General features: G+C 37.6%; 1 long non-coding RNA gene across 1 annotated transcript in view; it reads right to left on the minus strand.

Moving 5' to 3' along the window:
• Positions 1–826: 826 nt before the first annotated feature.
• LOC145279755 (uncharacterized) overlaps positions 827–20,865 on the minus strand; it is a 28,243-nt gene continuing 8,204 nt past the window's right edge. Inside the window, exons 2-3 of the long non-coding RNA XR_013868446.1 lie at positions 16,440–16,560; positions 827–5,798 (exon numbers count right to left, since the gene is read on the minus strand). This is a non-coding gene — a long non-coding RNA (uncharacterized LOC145279755). The remainder of the gene's footprint in view (positions 5,799–16,439; positions 16,561–20,865) is intronic.

The following is a 20,865-nucleotide window of genomic DNA, read 5'->3' on the forward strand; positions in this document are numbered from 1 at the left end:
GCCTATCCTGCCCTGACAGAGTACAAAATAGACTTCGTGTCTTAGTGGGGGATGCCCTTTTCTCTACCCTGCAACCTCTCTCCCACAGAAGAGACGTTGCGAGCCTATCCTTGTTTTATCGTTATTTCCATGGCAGATGCTCGCCTGACCTCCAATCTCTGGTCCCCCCTCGCCAATCTTTCACGAAAAACACCCGTCTAGCTGAATCCACTGTGAAAAATTCCCCCCACTCTATATCTGTTCCTAAATCAAAACGCGGATTCCATGAACAAAGCTTCTTTCTTAGAACTGCACGCCTGTGGAACTCTGTTCCGTCTGCCTGCTTCCCTCTGGACTACAACTTGGATGTCTTCAAGTCCAATGTTAACAAATTCCTAATGAACCGCCCCCTTAAGTAAACACTTCATCAAAGCTCCACACTAAGGTGATGTACTTGCAATAACCCTTATCCCTGAGTGGCTTCCGGGCCTTGACAAGTGGTGATCAATGTGTAAAAAATAAAAAAAAAAACTACCTGTAACAATCACAAGATCGGGTCGTGTCATAACCCCCCCCCCCAAAAAAAAAAGATATGATCTGTAGATAAGTTCACTTGTAAAAACTCATTGAGCAACCTCTGGTTAAATAAAAAATTCTCTTGTGAAAGAGGGATGTCAACGTATGGATTATCTTTCCTTGTTGTTTATAATCCATGCTGTACGAGTTACTTCCCTTAGTAAATAATAGATGTCTCCCATAACCTAACACGCTTCGTTTCACCTCGTTAATACTACACATTCATCCTAATATTACAAAAAAAGTACAACAGTCTCCAACACAATTATAGTTTTTTTATTGTATTTTTTCTATTATTTCCTTCATTACAGCTTATTTTATCTAATTCCACAATCCCTAAGTAGGTGTATCCTTCTTCAACCATTTTTATGATTTCTCCATTGAAATGTTTTATTTTTTTTTCTTTCAATTTCAAGGTACCACTGTTCTCCATGCCAAATTCCATACTTATGTCATTACTGAACATTTTAACAGTCCTAACAAGCATAGTTAGCTGCTCTATGTTTTTTGCATACAACTTTAAGTCATCCATAAATAATAAATGGTTTACTCGGTACTCCTTTTTTCTACTCGTAACATACATTTACCTTTTATTATATAAACGACAAAGGAACCATACTGAAAAAACAACAATGGTGATGAGCTGTCTCCCTAAAAATATCCCTCCCTAGCATGAACTTCTCCAAGATCTTCTCCATTTGATGTTAATGACATTTTCCATTGTTTCATGCTTCTTACCAATAAATCTCGCACATTCATTGCTATTGCAAATATTTCCATACATTCCGTAGTCCAGCTATGTGAAATCAGATCATACACTTTGCAGTAATCTATGCATGACATGCATCGATTTGTTGATCTTTTATAATCCCAAAGTATTGTCCTATCAATAAGCAACTGATACTTCGTCTCTCTACTACCTCGTTTGTTCCTCTGGGAAGATCTCTTATTGTTCCAGATATTTGTAAATCTCATCTGCCAAAATGCCTGTCAGCAGTTTAAACATCAGTAGAAGGCAGGTGATGGGCCGATAGTTATTAACTGTAGTGGCTCTTTGAAATATACTGCTGGCAGAGCACTGTTCTACTATGTATGCTCTATTCAGGAATAATATGTCAGCATTCCATCAATTTGAGATGTAATCCTTCCATGTAATGTAGTAAAGTTTTTTTAACCAATACCCTGTACACCGTCTCATCTGGGAGCTTTCAAATTTGAAATTTTCTTACATGGTTTACTTACCTTCTCCTTGCTCACTTTTACTACATTTGTGCACTCTACTGACTTAGATACTTCATTTACATAATCCTTCAAAGAACTTCTGATCCAGCCTAAATAACATATTCTCTCTAAACTTTTCACTTCTCTTTTCACGTTCACACTTTTTTAAATGGAGAGTTTGCATCTCAAATTGATGGAATGTTGACAGATGTAATGCCTTAATGCAGCACACATTGAAGAACAGTGCTCTGCCAGAAGGATATATATTAGTGATGGGACAATTTAAAAAATTTCCCGATTCTGATTCTTTTTGAATTTCTTAATATTTCATTAGATGTTTGCCTTTTATTTTTATGCCTTTTGAATTACTGTAAAACCTGGAAAATCTCATCAGTATGTCCTGTATATAAGAATTCAGGTGATCGCTCATCCCCCTCTCAGTACAGGCCAATAAGTCTCCTGTGCGTCATGAGTAAGTTGCTAGAATCTGTGTTAAATACAGAAGTAATCAAACATCTCAACAAAAATAACCTTCTTAGTGACACTCAATATGGTTTCCGTTCTGCTAGATCTACAGCAGATATCCTTACAGTTATATCGCATAGGATTAGCAAATCTCTCGACGGTGGCAATCTTTCTAGGGCAATTGCTCTTGACATATTTAAAGCCTTTGATAGGGTATGGCATAAAGGTTTACTTCATAAGATCGCTAGCTATGGTATAGCTGGAAAAGTCTTCTCAATTATTAAATCATTTCTTTCTGATAGGTTCATAAGAGTAGTAGTTGGGGGGCAAAAATCAGAAGCTCACAGTATTAATGCCGGTGTCCCTCAGGGATCCATCCTGGGCCCAACTCTTTTCCTGATCTACATTAATGATCTTCCAAATCATATCCTTACATCATTTGTAGACATTTATGCTGACGACACTACCATTTATGGTACCACATCTAAGACAGTAAACGACCAAGTTCTCTCCAATTCTCTCTCCTCTGATCTTGAGAATGTAGTACAATGGGGTAAGGAGTGGCTGGTTACTTTTAATGCATCTAAAACCAAGCTTCTCTCTTTACATCATCAACATTCTAATCCACATTTGTCATCAATTGAAATGAATGGCTCTCGTCTTCAGGAGGCCTCAAGTTTTGACAAGCTTCTGGGCTTGACCATTACTCCTGATCTTAAATGGAACACGTATATCAAATCTGTTGCCAAGGCCGCTGGAAAAATGGTGGGATCTTTCTATCGATCCGGTAGATATCTTACTGCTGATGCTATTCTCTATCTATATAAGAGCCAGGTACGTCCAAGGATGGAATACTGTTGCCACATCTGGGCAGGAGCTGCTAGAAAGGACTTGTCCTGCCTTGATAGAGTTCAAAATAGACTTCGTAGCCTCATAGGAGATGTCCTTTTCTCCTCCTTGCAACCTCTATCTCACAGAAGAGATGTTGCGAGTTTGTCTCTGATGTATCGTTATTTTCATGGAAAGTGTTCAACTGAGCTTCAATCTATGGTCCCCCCTCGCCAAACTTTCACAAGAAACACTCGTCTAGCTGTAAACACTATCAATAATTTCCCCCACTCTTTATTTGTGCCTAAACCTAAACGTAGTTCCATGAACAAAGCTTTTCTTAAAACTGCACGCCTGTGGAATTGTCTTCCGTTTTCCTGCTTTCCGGCTGACTACAATATGGTTGTGTTCAAGTCTAAAGTTAATAGGTTCTTGATGAGCCGTTCCATATAAGTTATCAAATTTACCAAATTTTCATTACTAATGATTACTATATTGACCAATTTCTACTGTACACTCTTTAACCCTTATCCTTGAGTGGCCTCTGGGCCTTGATAATGTGGTGATGCCTATGTAAAAAAAAAAGAAAACCTCCATGTTATGTATGAATATATTTTTGCAAATACAAAAAATTCATTAATACGGACTGTAGGGGCTTTTTTGGTAATATTCCTGTAAAAATTAAATAATGAAGAAATTTTGTTTCAGCTTCAAAATTAGAGACAAAAGTTGGTGTATTGTATGGAATAAATTCTTTTTAATATGTAAATTTGTGTAAAATCAACAAACTTGACAAGAATTTGGTTGCTAATCTGCGTTTGTTCGCATGTATTTCTTAAGATCATAATTCTGGAAAAATGCTGATGGACATTACAGCCAGCCATGTGACTGCTAAACATTCTATAAGTGATGTATCTTACATTATTTTTTCTAGATCGGCTGTAGTTTGGTGATATTTATTTTTTTTATTATTTTACTTTGGTTATTTTTAAGATATGAAGGGGCTTTATTCTGGGGATAACACTTGATTTCATTATGATTTGAATTCATAATAGAGTGATCTTTTAATAATAGACACTGTTCCTTTATGGCTGATATCTGTATTTTGTGTCAGCTTATTCTTCCAGTGATTGTTTCAAAGTATTTAAAAAATTTTTTTCATTGAGCCAGTTTCTCCTTTCACAACTGGCATAATGTTGATTTATTAGAGGGACCACGTCGTTTTAAAATCACTTCAGATCCTGATATTTTATTATTTTTTCCACTATGTATTTCCATGTTCTTTTTCAACTTTTTTTCCATGAAGATTGATATCCACAAATTACACTAGTATATATTCGTGTGTGCTTCCCTTGCTGGTGAATTTTGAGATAAACATTTTGTGAAAAAGAGGCTCCACAAATCTGACACGAATATGGTCGCTCACCTGTATGAGTTTTCATATATGATTTCAGATTAGAATTTTGTAAAAATGCCGACTGACAAATATGACAAAAATCTGGTTGTTCAGGGGGAGAACTTGAATGCCTCTGTGTGTGTTCAACTATGATCTTTTAGATGAATTAAATTTTTAAATGCAGAGTCACAAACTTGACAAATATAAAGTATGGCATCTTATATGTCTTCAGCTTAGAACTATTTGAAATGCAGCTTCACATGTCTAACAAGAACATGTTTTTTCGCCTGTGTGTATTCGCTGGTGAGTTTTGAGATTACTATTTTCTGAAAAAAACGCTCCACAAATCTGACAAGAATATGGTTTTTCTCCTGTATGCGTTCGCAGGTGTGCTTTTAAACTACCATTTTCTGAAAAAGAAGCTCCACAAATTTGACAAGAATATGGTTTTTCTCCTGTGTGAAGTCGCATGTGTCTTTTTAGATTACCATTTTCTGAAAAAGAAGTCTCGCACACCTGACAAGAATATGGTTTTTCTCCTGTATGTATTCGCATGTGTGCTTTTAGATTACTTGGTTGTGAAAAAGAAGCACCACAAACTTGACAAGAACATAATTTTTCTTCTGTGTGAAGTCGACTGTGCTTTTTTAGAGTACCCTTTTGTGAAAAAGAAACCTTGCATACCTGACATGAATATGGTTTATCTCCTGTATGTGTTCGCATGTGATTTCTTAGGGTACCATTTTGTGAAAAAGAAACCCCGCACACCTGACAAGAATATGGTTTCTCTCCTGTATGTGTTAACATGTGCTTCTTTCGAGTACCAGTTTGTGAAAAAGAAGCCCCGCACACCTGACAAAAATATGGTCGTTCACCTGTATGAGTTCTCATATGTGATTTCAGATGACAAGTTTGTGAAAATGCCGACCCACAAACTTGACAGGAATATTTTTTTTCACCAGCCTGTTTTTCCATGTCTATATTGAGATTATTATTTGAGGAAAATAGGAATTCTTATGCTCACAAGATCAATCTTTATTGTGATCACATGTAGCTTTATAGAGATTAAAAAATGCCAGGAAGTAAATCTTTTAATGTATATCCTTTCTGTCTTTTAGATTTGATGCACAAATTGTCAAGAAACTTTTAAAGTATATATAATTTTTCTTCTATATTTTCATCTTAGAAAATTTCTCAGGGATTCTAAGAATTTTTTGAAAGATAACAAGCAATGTGTTTTACAGAGAAATATGGCAACAATTATCTAAAACAGATCCAATATTATTTTCAATCTTTGCTGACCTGGAAAATCATTTGTTATCAGAGTTAATATCTGCAAATAAATAGAAAGAAAATATAAATATAAATACGAAAAGGAAAAGTTGTTCTAGGAATGAAAAAGGAAAAAAGAAAACGCTATAAACAGAAGTAGAAATAAAGAAAAATAAGAAGAGTATTAAGAAAGACACACGCAACTGGGTTTAGGTAAAAAAATATACTAAAAAAGTACATACAAAAGAAGGTTGCCAATATTTTTTACTGTTTGTTAGACAATCTATAGTCTCACATTAGGCCGCGATATTTTCCTCCATGAGAGTATGAACCTTGTAGTGTGTATAATTGTTAACAGAGTCTCCATAATACATATTCTTTTTATTTATGTTACATAAGCATTTATATGTCACTACACATTCAGGAGAATATTTTACTCAGCTACTTTAAAGTAACTAGCGATTTTTCAGGGGATGTAATTTATACAAAAGTAGAGTCCATAGATTATGGAGAATACTTTATATCGCTATAAGAGTTCTCTCGTTACATATACCTAGCTGACCAATACATTCATAAATGTGTGGTGACATACATGCTTATGTAAAAACATTATATCTTGAAAACCTCCAATCTACACTTTACCAGAAATGAAATAAAATAAATAAAATTGTAAGTATTGTCTACATTTTCATACGGAAATAAAGCATCAGTATCTATTTCTTGTATAATCATGGACTACATAGAAAGAGAGAGAGAGAGAGAGAGAGAGAGAGAGAGAGAGAGAGAGACTGTGTTATATACATATATTGGCTATGTTATTGTCATCAGAAAAAGAAACAGTAGAAAATGTTTTATGAGTTTTGTAAGAATTTTAGTCATTATCTAGATGGTGAGTCTTTTTGTGGCTGGAAAAAGTAATTTGAATAGTTGGGGCATTGCTCACATTGTATTGTTGGGGGGAGGGTGCGCTTGGTTAGCTCTAAGGGCCCTTTGTTGCCGTTTGGTTATTAGATTGGCTTGTATCCACTTTGATTCTGTTTCTCCATTCATGTCCATTGTTTGAGGAGGCTTCAAAGGTGTTTGGATCTATGTTGGCCTCATCTAGAGATTTCTTCAGCTGGTCTTTGAATCTAAGTTTTGGCAACTATATGGTCAGACAATCTCAGTTGGTGTTTCATGACCAAGGCCTCGATGCTGGTGATGTTGACTCTCTCAAGGACAATTATATTGGACACATAATCGTCCCATTTGATCCATATGATGGTCCACAGTTTTTTCTGGTGAAATTGTTTAACTTTTTAAAGTCTTTACAGTAGATGGTCCTGGTCTCACACGCATATGATAGGGTGGAGACAATTATGGCATTGTATACCATCCTTTGTCTTGGTTGTTAAGACCTTGATCTTGAAGATCCTGGTAGATAGTCTTCCAAAAGCGATGAGACCTGCTTGTAGTCGGTTTTTGATTTCTTTTGAGTAGTTAGTTTGAGTGGAAAGAATGCTGCCCAGGTATGGGAAGTGCTCGACACATTCCACAGTGATGTTGAAGTCTGGCACAGCTTCCCTTTGTGGGGTTTTGGCCAGTATTATGGACTTGGTCTTGTTAACTGTTAGGCCAAAGCATGAGTACATGGCGTGAAAATTGTCTGCAGATTACTGCAGTTTATTTGGGGATTGGACCATGGCAGAGTGGCCCAATCCCCAAGTTGTATTGTAGTTCCTACACTTTGATGGTGTTAACCATTTGTCTTGATTTTAATCTGCCCAGTTTGAAAATTCCTCCATCAAACCGGAACTTGATATCTATCCCGGGATTGTTTTGGGAGACTTCGAATATCATGGCTGTAAGATAGAGGGAGACAAGTAATGGTGCCAGCACACAGCCCTGTTTAAGCGTGCACGTGATCGAGAAAGGCCCTGACAGGTGAATCACATTAGCTGACATCCCGTCATGCAAGGCTTTGATAATGTCCACAAATGGTTCAGGAACTCCAAACTGATCAAGGATTGACGACATTGCTGTTCTTGGAACACTGTCATATGCTTTCTGAAAGTCATAGAATATAAGGAATCTGGGTTATTGTTGTTCTTTTGATTTTTCCTGCAGTTGGCAGGCACAGAAGATCATGTCAAGGTTTTCTCTGGATGGGCAGAAACCACATTGGGATTCAGGCAGGATATCTTCGGCTATGTCCTGTAATTGGTTTAAAAGTATATGGGCCAGAATCTTCCCTGCTATTGATAGTAGTGAAATCCCCTATAATTTCTTCTATTTCCCTTTTTGAAGATAGTAACATGGAGCAGCTATCAGTATTAGTTTAAGATGCAAAAACTGGTAAAGTCAAATTTCCCTAAACTTCAACTTACGATATTTCATTCATTTTTTTGTTATTTTGATAAAGTTTTGATTTAAATAAAATTTAATCTTTTTGCTTTATAGATATATAATTCTTTTTCTTGTGTCTTTAATAGTGTTAGTTTAACTAAACAAAAACATATATAAATAAACACAATTGCCCAATTACGTTTACACATTTATTATACACTGACAAACATTTAAACAACAATAAAACACAATACAATAGCGACAGTTCGATAAGACTCACCGACTCGTCGAAAAAGTTCTCAGAGCTCACCTCGTGGTGGAATGAAGGTTCTCCTCTTCTTGAGAGGGAAAGGGCAACACGTCTGCCCATGAACAAAGGGAAAAACCAACCCCCCTTAGAGCAGGGGCAGATTACTCCTCCCCGGTGTCCTCTAATTTTTAGTCCTCTACAACACTCCCCCACAAATACGGAGTACTTTTAATTGAATGTTGTGAGAGGATTGTTTTTTTTGTTTTTTTTTATGTAGAGACAAAGTCTCTTAAATGGGCAGGCCATTTTACCTGTCTGCCCGAACGTGTTTTTTTATAAGGGCGTTTTTCCAATGTCACTTCAACTGGCATCCTTTGTGAGGGATCTACTTCTAAATATGCATCCTCGAGTGTTGCGGGTTTCAACCTGTCAATTGAGATATTTTGTTCTTCGTCCTTAATGAAGACGCTGAAATACTTTGTTTTTTTTTGATGACTTTAAAAGGTCCGCGGTACGGTGGTTGCAGGGTATGCGACCTAACTGTATTGTGAACAAACACATGTGTGCATGTCTCTAGTGCCTTTGGCACATATGTGTTAGTGCACTTGTTTATTCCTGATGGAGAATATGCCATTTTGGCCATGGTTCTTGTCAGTCTATCAACAAATGATGCAGAGTCCCAAACTTTATTTGGTATATCACAAAAGTATTGTGCTGGCAGGCGTAGTGTGGTACCATACAGCGCTTCTGCTGCTGAGCAATTCATATCCTTCTTCACTGCTGTGCGCAAACCCAGCAAAATTAGAGGAAGGTGTTCTAAGCACTTTGTATTGCTGGTAAGCACTGCGCATAAAGAGGCCTTTAGGCTGCAATGTAGATGTTCGACTGCTCCGTTTGCTTGTGGATGGTATGCTGTCATGTGTATACTTCTGGTGCCCAAAAGTCCTGAGAGTTTATGAAACAGTTCGGATTCGAACTGTCTACCTCTGTCAGTTATCACATTTTCCGGGACACCGAATCTTGCTACCCATCCAGCGAGGAAAGTTCTGGCTGTTGTGTATGCTGTCATATTTGGCATTGGTAAGGCTTCAAGCCACCTTGAAAATCTGTCGACACATGTCAAAAGATAGCATTGACCTTCACATGTCGGAAATGGACCGGTGATGTCGAGGTGTATGTGCTTGAACCTCTCATCAGGTACTGGAAATGTGCCTAGTGGCGTACGTGTATGCCGACCGACCTTGGCCTTTGGCACTGCACGCACTTTTTTGTCCATTCTCGCACGTCTGCTTTCATCCTCGGCCAGAGATACCTGTCTGTCATCAAACGTATCGACACATTGGCTCCTGGGTGTGATAACCTGTGTACCGTGTTGAATATGTCTTTCCTTAAGGATGCTGGAACATATGGGCGCAGTTTGTTAGTGCTGATATCACACACTATTTTTCTAGGGCTGTTGGGGTGTGCCATTTTCACCAACTGCAGTGATGTTCCATTATTCTGCAGAAGCTTGTGCAGGTGCTTGTTTTTTTCTTGCTCCATAGCTAAGGTGTTGGCTTCGACGGAAGGTCCCAATATGAAGGAGTTTATTCCTCATGACAGTGTATCTGCTGGTATATTGTCAGCTCCCTTCACGTGTCTGACATCCGACGTAAACTGTAGGATATAGTCCAACTGACGAACCTCTCGGGGAGAGTATTTGTCTGAGGAGGACTGCAGAGCGCCTAATAGAGGCTTGTGGTCAGTCACCAAGTAGAATGGCTGTCCCTCTAGGAGCTGCCGATAATGTCTTATTGCGGAAAACGAGGCCAACAACTCTCTGGAAAATGTGCTATAGCATGTTTCTGCGTCAGTCAATTTCCTGGAGAAGAAAGAAATAGGTTGCCAGTTCCCATTACATTTTTGCTGCAGGACAGCTCCAATTCCAGTTGCAGATGCATCTACTGCCAAGCAAAGTTCACTATCGGATTGAATGTGAGACAGCTTTGCGGTGTCTTCTAACATGGCCTTTACTTTGTTGAATGCTGCTATTGCTTCCTCCGATAGTGTAATGTTGCAGTTCTTCACATTTTTCAGCATACCTGTCAATGGCAAAAGTACTTGGGCAACATGAGGGAGAAACCTACGATAGAAGTTAACTAATCCTAAAAATTGCCACAACTGTCTCATTGTAGCAGGGATAGGGAAATCTCGGATGGACTTGACTGTCTCAGGGGATGGGGAAATTCCCTTCTCTGAAATATGGTGCCCCAAAAATATAAATATAACCTCGGATTGACCAAAAGTACATTTTGATGGATTTAAAACAACACCATATTGGTTCAGGCAATCAAATACTTGGTGCACATGATCTATGTGTTCCTGCCTATTCCTGCTAGCAATGAGGACGTCATCTATGTATGCACACACAAATGGCAAGTCTCGCAGAACTTGGTCTATAAAACGTTGGAACGTTTGAGCTGCGTTGCATAAACCAAATGGAACACGCAAAAATTCAAACATTCCAAACGGTGTGGTAATTGCCGTTTTGGGAATATGTTCGGGCTCTACAGGGATCTGGTGGTATGCCCGAATAAGGTCTAATTTACTAAAGACCCTATTATTCTGGGCCACTGCTGTTATATCTTGGATATGTGGTACTGGGTACCTATCCGGTTTCGTAGCAGCATTTAAAGCTCGGTAGTCCCCACATGCCCGCCATGCATTTGGACCCTTACTAACAAGATAAAGAGGCGAGGCCCATTTGCTATTTGAAGGGCGAACTATGCCAAGCTGCATCATCTGCTGAAATTCTGCTTTTGCAGCCTTTATTTTTTCAGGTGTTAAACGTCTGGCTTTACAATGGACGGATGGGCCTTTTGTCTCAATGTAATGAGTTACAGTGTGTGGTAACACTTCCTTGTGAAAGGAGGGGAATGACATTGAAGGATATTCCTTCAACAGATTCAGGAAGGCTTCGTTCTGGTCTGCATGTGCTACCTGTGGACCAAATGGTGTGCCAGTCCCCACCACCCCACATGCTGCAAGTTGTGTGCTCGGATCTCGGAGACACTGGCCTGACATATCTACTACCAGGCCAAATGCTTGCAGAAAGTCAGTACCCAGTATAGCACTGCTTATGTCAGCCACTATGAAAACGTGGATAAAGGATCTGCATATGTATCGTGGGCTAGCTGTGTCTAGCCGTGTATCGTGGGCTAGCTGTGTCTAGCCGTGTATCGTGGGCTAGCTGTGTCTAGCCGTGTATCGTGGGCTAGCTGTGTCTAGCCGTGTATCGTGGGCTAGCTGTGTCTAGCCGTGTATCGTGGGCTAGCTGTGTCTAGCCGTGTATCGTGGGCTAGCTGTGTCTAGCCGTGTATCGTGGGCTAGCTGTGTCTGGCCGTGTATCGTGGGCTAGCTGTGTCTAGCCGTGTATCGTGGACTAGCTGTGTCTGGCCGTGTATCGTGGGCTAGCTGTGTCTGGCCGTGTATCGTGGGCTAGCTGTGTCTGGCCGTGTATCGTGGACTAGCTGTGTCTGGCCGTGTATCGTGGGCTAGCTGTGTCTGGCCGTGTATCGTGGGCTAGCTGTGTCTGGCCGTGTATCGTGGGCTAGCTGTGTCTGGCCGTGTATCGTGGGCTAGCTGTGTCTAGCCATGTATCGTGGACTAGCTGTGTCTAGCAAGGTATCGTGGGCTAGCTGTGTCTAGCCAGGTATCGTGGGCTAGCTGTGTCTAGTCGTTTATCGTGGGTTAGCTGTGTCTAGCCAGGTATCGTGGGCTAGCTGCGTCTAGCCAGGTATTATGGGTTAGCTGCGTCTAGCAAGGTATCATGGGCTAGTTGTGTCTAGCTGAGTAGTATGGGCTACCTGTGTCGAACTGAGTAGTGTTAGCTAGTAGAAAGACTAGCAGGATTTTGAGGGGCTAGTAGAGAGACTAGCAGGTTTGAAGCTTGGGAGGTGATATTTAAGGATCAGAGGGAATGTAGTTTGATATGCACAAACCAAAATGAGGTAATAATAAACCTGAAATCAAGATGGCGGGGATTAAGTTCAGAGCACCAAACTGAGCAGGTTAGAATTTACAATGTTGTTTGAATGCTGACAAGAATCCATTTTTTTTTTAGTTATAAGCAGCAATGTTTAAGTCGTTCTTGAACAGATAGTCATACATTATATAGTGACTCAATTAACAATTGGCAGACAAGTATAATATTTTGTATAATGTTTATCCTGAATTTAATTCTTCATATAAAGCATTGTTGATTGCATTTTATTAAGAATCAATTACGATGACATTTTCTCTTGTTTTTACATAATATATCGAATATTCTAAGGATCTATGATAAAAATGAAACACCGTGCAACGAATGTCAGCAAATATAAAATCTATACAAAACTATGTCTAATTATGTTAGACGAGCCAGCTGAAACAACATCTCAGAAAATCTATGATAATATTCAATGTGCACAAAAGTTATTCTTTAATTCATCCCTTTATTGATTTCAGCCTCTTTAAAGTGTAACATAGAGTGAGAAATGTCCGTAAAAATCGTGTAGTACCATCATGAAAAATATGTGTTGTCTCTGTCAGTGTGGTCATTTTGTTTGCACTTGTTAGAATAGAAGTTGGGATAACAAAATATGACTTGAGTGATTTCATTGGAGGTTTTGATGTTCACAAAATCACCTGCTTTGAATTCTACTGATGTCAATTTTTGTGTTAATCTTGTCTAGCATTAAGTTAGGAGTTCCAATCATAGGAATATAAATCAGAACTGAAGTATAATGCAACTTTATTTACATGCTGAAATATAAAGAGAGTTGTTTAGTATGCTGACTTTTGTCAAAAACAGAGTGTGGTATTCTGGAATTCCAGTACATCTGGTCGTTTGTAGCAAAAAGCTAAAACAGAATAATACATCTTGTAATGAGAAAATCTGAATACTAAATTATTTTTGTTCCAACTTTTTGAGTGAAAATTGTACTCACACCCACAGAGTTATACAAATCCAGTCATTATTGCACATATTTTAAGTTAAATCACAGCTCAACATAATATAAGATACATATATACAAATGAAATAGATCTGTCATGTACCTCATACACATTGGTGTAAGAAGACATGCATAACGATATGGACAAACTAACATGATTTAACGTCCACCATGTCACAAGAGACGAATTTAATGGCTAAACTGTGGCCTCATTGAGATAAAAAGAATAAATATGAAAAATAGTAAGCTACTATTGAAAATAAAATTACACATTTTTTTTTTTAACTTTCTTATTTGAAAGATTCCTACGCAATGTGATCTGACGCTAGGTATGGGCAAAATGAATGCCGATGCTCAAAATGTATAAACACTTTGACCCCTCCCTTTACTTAAAAATTCACCAGAAATCAGGAAATTAACCAATTTTAATGAAATTTTCAGTAGTTATCAAATAATGATCGCGGAATATAATGAACTAATTATTTTTATTTAAATCTTAGTGAAAATGTATTATTTTGTTTAAACAAAAAATACCTTTACTAAAGTAATGGTTTTCAGTAGTAAATAAAAACGCAAGAATTTATTTTTGCTTTTTTATGTAAATAAATCATCGTAATTTGTAACAATAAAATAAAAATAAAATAATTTTTAAGAAAAAAGCCCCTGAAGTCTGTATTAATGAATTTGATATAACTCAAAACAAATTAATTTCTCGAACTACCAATTTTATCATTGAATTCAGCATTGTTTATTTAATATTTTCACACCCCAAAAAATTATAATTGCAAAAATTATTTCTACATTTTTATTTCGCTTACATTTTTAATGTAATCTTTACATGTAAGATTCTAATATTTCCATTGCACGCAAGAACATATAATTATCAGCGTAAAATAATGTTCATATAACCTTGGAAAATAAAGTAAAAAAAAATTAAATTGAAAAACAGGAACATAGAAAAATAATTTAATTAAAAAATGGCAAAAATGATACAAACCTTCCATCTCGGTAAATACTGATGTGCAGAGCTAAAAAGAAAACTAGTTTTGCCCACCCTCCTCCTCTTTTCAACTACGCACCTGTTTGTGTTCATCAACTTTAAATTTCACATAAACATTATGATAAATTTTTACGTAAGTCTGTATTTTCTTGGTGTGTAATTTTTTCAATGATTATGAATTGTTTTCTTAACCAATTGTAATTCTGTATTAATATTAATAAATAATAGCGCTAAACTTTTTTTCCAAGAATAAATTGTCAGTAGTATGATTAATGAATTTAATTAACTTTTATGCATTTTTAAATGAAGGAATGAGGGTCTTCAAATAAAAATAAATAAATAAAAATCGCTCGGTATGTCGGAATAAAGAAATAAACTGTGTCTAATTAGTCCTTCCATACATATTTCAATTTTGCCGCCAGTGTTTATTTTGATACGATGAACGCGTCTCGTTTCTACCAGTGATATATTTTTGGATAATTATTACTTTTTTTTTTTTTGCATTTATTGTATTCATTATCTTAAGACTTTAACTTAATACTTAACTTGGAAATAATTCCAGAAAACTTATATTTTTCTTGCCAGAAAAACGTAAACGCAATTTTTGTCATAATGAATTTTTACGTGAAATCTAGGGATTTTCAGATTTGAGATAAAATTATTAGGTACTTATACAGTTTAGTGACGACATTAAAAAATGGAAATATTGAAAAAAATTTTTATTGTACGTAACTGTTATAGACTGAAGTTCTCCGAAAAAAAATTTCACTTCATTTGATCAAGTAGTTTTTTTTTTTTTTACAGTGAAAAACAATTATTTATCACGACGTCAACGTGGCCATTTTGGAAATGTACCTAGCAGAATACCATCATTTTAGACCAAATTTCGCCATCTAGCCTTTTTTTTCTCGCCATATTGAGATGCGCACAATACATCTGCAATTTTTTTAACGTTTTTTTTTCTTTTTTTTTTAAATCTGCAATTTTTTTGCGTTTTTTTTTTTTTTAAAAATAAGAATACTATTGAATATGCAAAGAAATTGAAGAATGCAAAGAATTGAAGAATTTTTATACGAGATTATTTTCGAAACATGCGCAGTTGGACACGCATGGATAACTTCGAAACTTCGTTTATTTCTGTTACAAATTAAAAAAAAAAAAAAAAAACACCTCAAAAATGGCATCTGTCTTCGAAAAAAAAAAAAAAAAAATCTCATTCTGGTGGGGAAAAAAGGGCTAGATTGGCCTAAAATGGAGGTATTCTGCTATGTACGGCAGTTACCTGCCCTTGGGGAATTCCTGGGCCTGAAATAACATTTAAATGGCCACGTTGACGTAGCCCAGCGCCCCACCCCGCCCACGCCCCAGCCGTGATAAATCATTGTTTTTCGCTGTAAAAAAAAAAACTACTTGATCAAATGAAGTGAAATTTTTTTTCGGAGAACTTCAGTCTACAATAGTTACGTACAATAAAATTTTTTTTCATTATTTCCATTTTTTAATGTCGTCACTAAACTGTATAAGTACCAATTATTCCATGTATTTTTTTTTTATTTCACACACTTTTTTCTTTGAGAAATTAACGTTAAACTATAATCTTTCAAATACAATAAAAAAGTACTCGAAAATTAAAAAAAATTATTATAATTAACCGGCGTTAAAAAACATACCCCGCACCGAAAAGCAGCCATTAATTGCCCGTACCTATCGGACGCGAACGTATCATGAAAGAAAAAACACTACCGAAGATGGTGAAATAGCACAAAATAGTCCCAAGGTCTAGGGGTTCATACCATGCAAACGGTAAATTTGTGGCGGGTTTGATTATCAGATTCGTTGTTAGCGACCTCGAATACCCCTAAAAAAACAAATTAGAGTGATCGGTGTTGTTGTAGCGTAAGGTAACATTTACCGAAACTTTAATAGTAAAGCTATCAAAATAAGAAACTTTAAAAACAAAACAAAATACAAAATTGGAGAGAATTTCATAATATTCTTCGTTATATGTAAACTGGAAATCTTGATTCATTTCCTAATCAAACGAAAGAGAAACATAGAGGGTTGAACGCACCCGGGAGTAAAATAACTAAAATAATAAACGTAGTAGTAGTAAGAAAGAACGCTTCGAAGCAATTAAATTCAAGTAATACTTACTTTTTGTTTTACAATCTCCTTTCAATAAAGAAGCGATTATAAGATGTGTTAAAACGAGACGAGTTTGACAAGTTGAAGCACGACTATGGCCGTGACTGAAGTCGATATTTAAGATGGCGACCTGAAAAACAAGTCCGCAGAAAATTAAAATAATTTTTTTCATTTCAAGTTTTCTTTTTTTTTTTTATGTAGTTTTTGTTGTTGTTGTTGTTGTTGTTGTTGTAATATATTGTGTTAAATGCAAACATGATGAATTTATTGTTAACAATTTACTAATAATTTTTTAATGATAAAAAGAAAACATTTAATTGCTTTAATATAATAAAAAAAGGTAAAATTTTACTTTAAGGCCCGTCTCACGTTCTTAAAGAAAAAAAAAATTTTTTTGTAGATTTCAGTGTGCTGAAAAAGAATATGAACACCGTTTCCGTCGGAAATTTACCGTTTGCATGGTATGTACCCCGGAATGTTGGAAGTACGCGCGAGCACGCGGAAACATACACGAGCTTTTTCAATGGCGGAATCGCGCGCGCACTCGCGTACCTGACGGCTTTTTTACAGAGCAATAGTAATGTTTGGCGGAAAATTTCAAAGTAGATGAAAAACAAAAAAAAAATAAAACAACTTTGCGAGGGAGGGGGATGTCGGAACGACCCTTTTTTTGTGGCGGACAAATCAGTTTTTTATTTTTTGAGGGGGGGGGGATTTAAGTTGGAATAGCAGCAATAGCACTAATAATCTCGGAAAGACATTTTTTTTTTTTTCAAAACAATTCTTTTTCTTCAATGGCGGAGTGGCAGACAAATTACTTTTGGGGGGGGGATAAGTAGGAATAGTTTAACATTATGTAGTAACCAATAATTAACATGCAAGGAGTCGACACCTAACCATAAATCAAAAGACAGAATGATAAAAATGTCAAAATGATACTTACATTATCTCCGTTGTTGGCAAATGTTCCTTGGCGCGTGTAACCGGTGGCTGGGTGGGTGCTATAAACAAATATAAGTTCCGGCGCAAATTAAACCCCACATCCCAATATATACGCGGAAGAATATCAATTAAAGAATTTTCGAATTTTTCGAAATTATTGATTCTTTCTACAAATAATGGTAAATATCCAGATACGCTACGACAGAACACCGACCACTCTAATTTGTTTTTTTTTATAGGTAATTGAGGTCGCTGACAACGAATCTGATAGTCAAACTTGGGGCAAATTTACCGTTTGCATGGTATTCACCCCTGAACCCACAAACTACTTTTCACCATTTTGCAGCTTCCGTTTATGCTACGTGCATGCACGCTGTAGCATAAACGACGGCTTCACCAAGCAAACTACGTTGGGGGGGGGGGATTTTTTTTTCCCAGGACATAGAATTTTCTCATTTTCAAAAATATATTACAGCACTTTTTGGGTGGAAAATTTAAAATTAGCTGAAAAAGAAATAAAACAAGAAAAGGAAAGCACTCCAAGTTGGAGTAAGGGGGGGGGAGGTAATTTATCTTTTTTCTTTTTTTTTTTTACCTGGAACATAGAATTTTCAAATTTTCAAAAAGTAACGCACCGACATTTATCAATTACAACACCATTTAACATTTTCCGAAGATTTTACTGTGTACATTAGGGGCGCGAGCGAGCGGGGGGGGGGATGTGATGTTGGGGGAAAAAAAATCCCTCCCCCAATGTAGTTGGCTTGGTGAAGCCGTCGTTTATGCTACAGCGTGCATACGCGTAGCATAAACGGAAGCTGCAAAATGGTAAAAAGTAGTTCGTGGGTTCAGGGGTAAATACCATGCAAACGGTAAATTTGCCCCAAGATTGACTATCAGATTCGTTGTCAGCGACCACAATTACCTATAAAAAAACAAATTAGAGTGGTCGGTGTTATTCGTTGTCAGCGACCTCAATTACCTATAAAAAAAAGAAAAAACAAATTAGAGTGGTCGGTGTTCTGTAATAGCGTATCTGGATATTTACCAAGAATTGTTTTGAAAAAAAAAAAAAATGTCTTTCCGAGATTATTAATGCTATTCCAACTTAACCCCCCCCTCCAAAAAAAAAACTGATTTGTCCGCCACAAAAAAAGGGTCTTTCCGACATCCCCCTCCCTCGCAAAGTTGTTTTATTTTTCTTGTTTTTCATCTACTTTGAAATTTTTCCGCCAAACATTACTATTGCTCTGTGAAAAGGCCGTCAGGTACGCGAGTGCGCGCGCGATTCCGCCATTGAAAAAGCTCGCTTATGTTTCCGCGCGCTCGCGCGTCCTTCCAACATTCCGGGGTTCATAGCATGCAAACGGTAAATTTCCGACGGAAACGGTTTTCATATTCTTTTTCAGCACACTGGAATCTACAAAAAAACATTTTCTTCTATACGAACATGAGACGGGCCTTAAAGTAAAATAATACCAAAAAAAATCAACTACTTTTAATAAATGCGTATAAATTGAATTAAAATAAAATTAAGAAAATTCATAGACCAGGTGTTGTCAGATTTGCCATTCGTCTGTGCATATATTGATGACGTATTTATTGCTAGTCAAAATAGGCAGGAACACATCGACCATGTGCGACAAGTCTTTGAATGCCTGAGGCAATATGGGATAGTCCTAGACCCGTTAAAGTGTGTTTTCGGTCAATCGAAAATCACATTTTTAGGACACCATATCTTAGAGGAGGGAAGGGAATATCCCCATCACCAGAGACGGCCAAGTCCATTCAGGATTTTCCTATCCCTGCTACCATGAGGCAGCTGCGTCAATTCTTAGGGTTAATAAACTTTTGTCATAGATTCTTACCTCACTGTGCAGTCTGTGCACTGCACAGGTACTTTTACCACTGACAAGCTTGTTGACAAATGGAGAAAATGGTGACATCGCACTTTCAGAGCATGCACTAGAAGCATTCAACAAACAATCAGCTACATCTTGCAGATTCGAGATTTGCAATTCATTTCCGCCTGGGTAGTTCAATCACAATCAAGCTCTCTGTCACGTGACAGAGTTTATAAAAGGAAAGATCTGGAAACGATCTCCCTTTCTAGCTGGTCTCCGAACAGCAAATATCGCCAGGGGGCTTTGGCCCCCGGACCCAACGTGAGTACAACACAATACTCCTGACTACTATTTGTTTCCACGTGCGGTACCCTGAAATGAACATTCTTTATCACGCTCATGACAGCCTTTTCTCTTCTAACCAGTTTCCCTACATTCCAGCATCTCTATGCAAAGACAATGGAGGGTTTGTGCAGAGGCTGGTAATGTGGGCACTGGGTCGATGTTCTTCACCCTAACTTCATATCTATAGATCCCGTTGGAAGGTGCAGTACATGATGATGTATCATCGTTGGGTGTGACATTGTACCAATACACTGCTTCCTGAACAGTGCATTTCTTTCTGGCTGAAATCTGCTTAATACTGCGGTGACATCGTTCTGCAATGCCATTGCCTGCTGGCATATATGTACACCGAAACCGCAGGCGTACTCCCCAACCAACGGAAAACTCCTTGAATTCCTTACTGGTAAATGCAATGTCATTGTCAGTACGCAGTTCCTGCAGTAGGCCACGCTCCAAAAATATCGACTCAAGATGCTGAATGCTGTGTCTAGAGTCCTGCTGTGACAACATCCGCCAAATGGTAAAACACACTGGACCGCAATCTGTGAGCGTCAGAAATTTTTGCCGTTGAAGTGTGTTATATCTATCCCCAGCCTTTGCCAATTAGCTTTTACTGCCAATTTTCCTGGTGTCCAATTAAGTGGGGATGGATAAATCGTCCGACATTCTTTACATTCTCTGATAGCTGACCTCACATCAGCTTTGGTAATTGTTGGGTAAACCAGCTGAACAAAATATGCTGTACGTTGGATGCCTGGATGTCCACTGCTCTTATGCAGTTCCATGATCTGACTACTAGTCATAGCGTTACTCTTTGCAGCACAGGTCAGAGGTAGAGGCTCAGTTGCAGATTTCATCCTATCGAGCCACCTTTGTGGAACACGTGTCATGGGTTCTGCCAAGTTCTGACTCGACGGGACCAGAGAAACGTCTATTGAAAGTCCCTACTCTTCTACTAGTGATTTTATTGTGTCCAATCGTCGCCGGAGTAACATTTCGCTGATAGTCTTTGTGCGTAATCTAGTTTTTCGAGTGAGCGTGTTCACTAACCAGTGATACACACCTACTGAGTCCGTTTTTAAGTGTATAAATTTGCACTTCCAGTGTAACGCAAGGTTGATGCCCTTCAACGCTGCATCCAGTTCAGCCAAGATAATATGCTGCACATCACTCGTGGATCGCAGTCAACATGCATCTTCAAAGACAATAGTGTCATGTTCCAGGAGCACGCCGGTCACTAGGAAACTTGCATCCACTCATACATTGACGTCTTGTCCGTTTAAACACCATAAACCTTGTGAGGG

Source organism: Euprymna scolopes, chromosome 1, assembly GCF_053919585.1.
Source record: "Euprymna scolopes isolate OS-2025 chromosome 1, ASM5391958v1, whole genome shotgun sequence".
Taxonomy (NCBI): Eukaryota; Metazoa; Mollusca; class Cephalopoda; order Sepiida; family Sepiolidae; genus Euprymna; species Euprymna scolopes.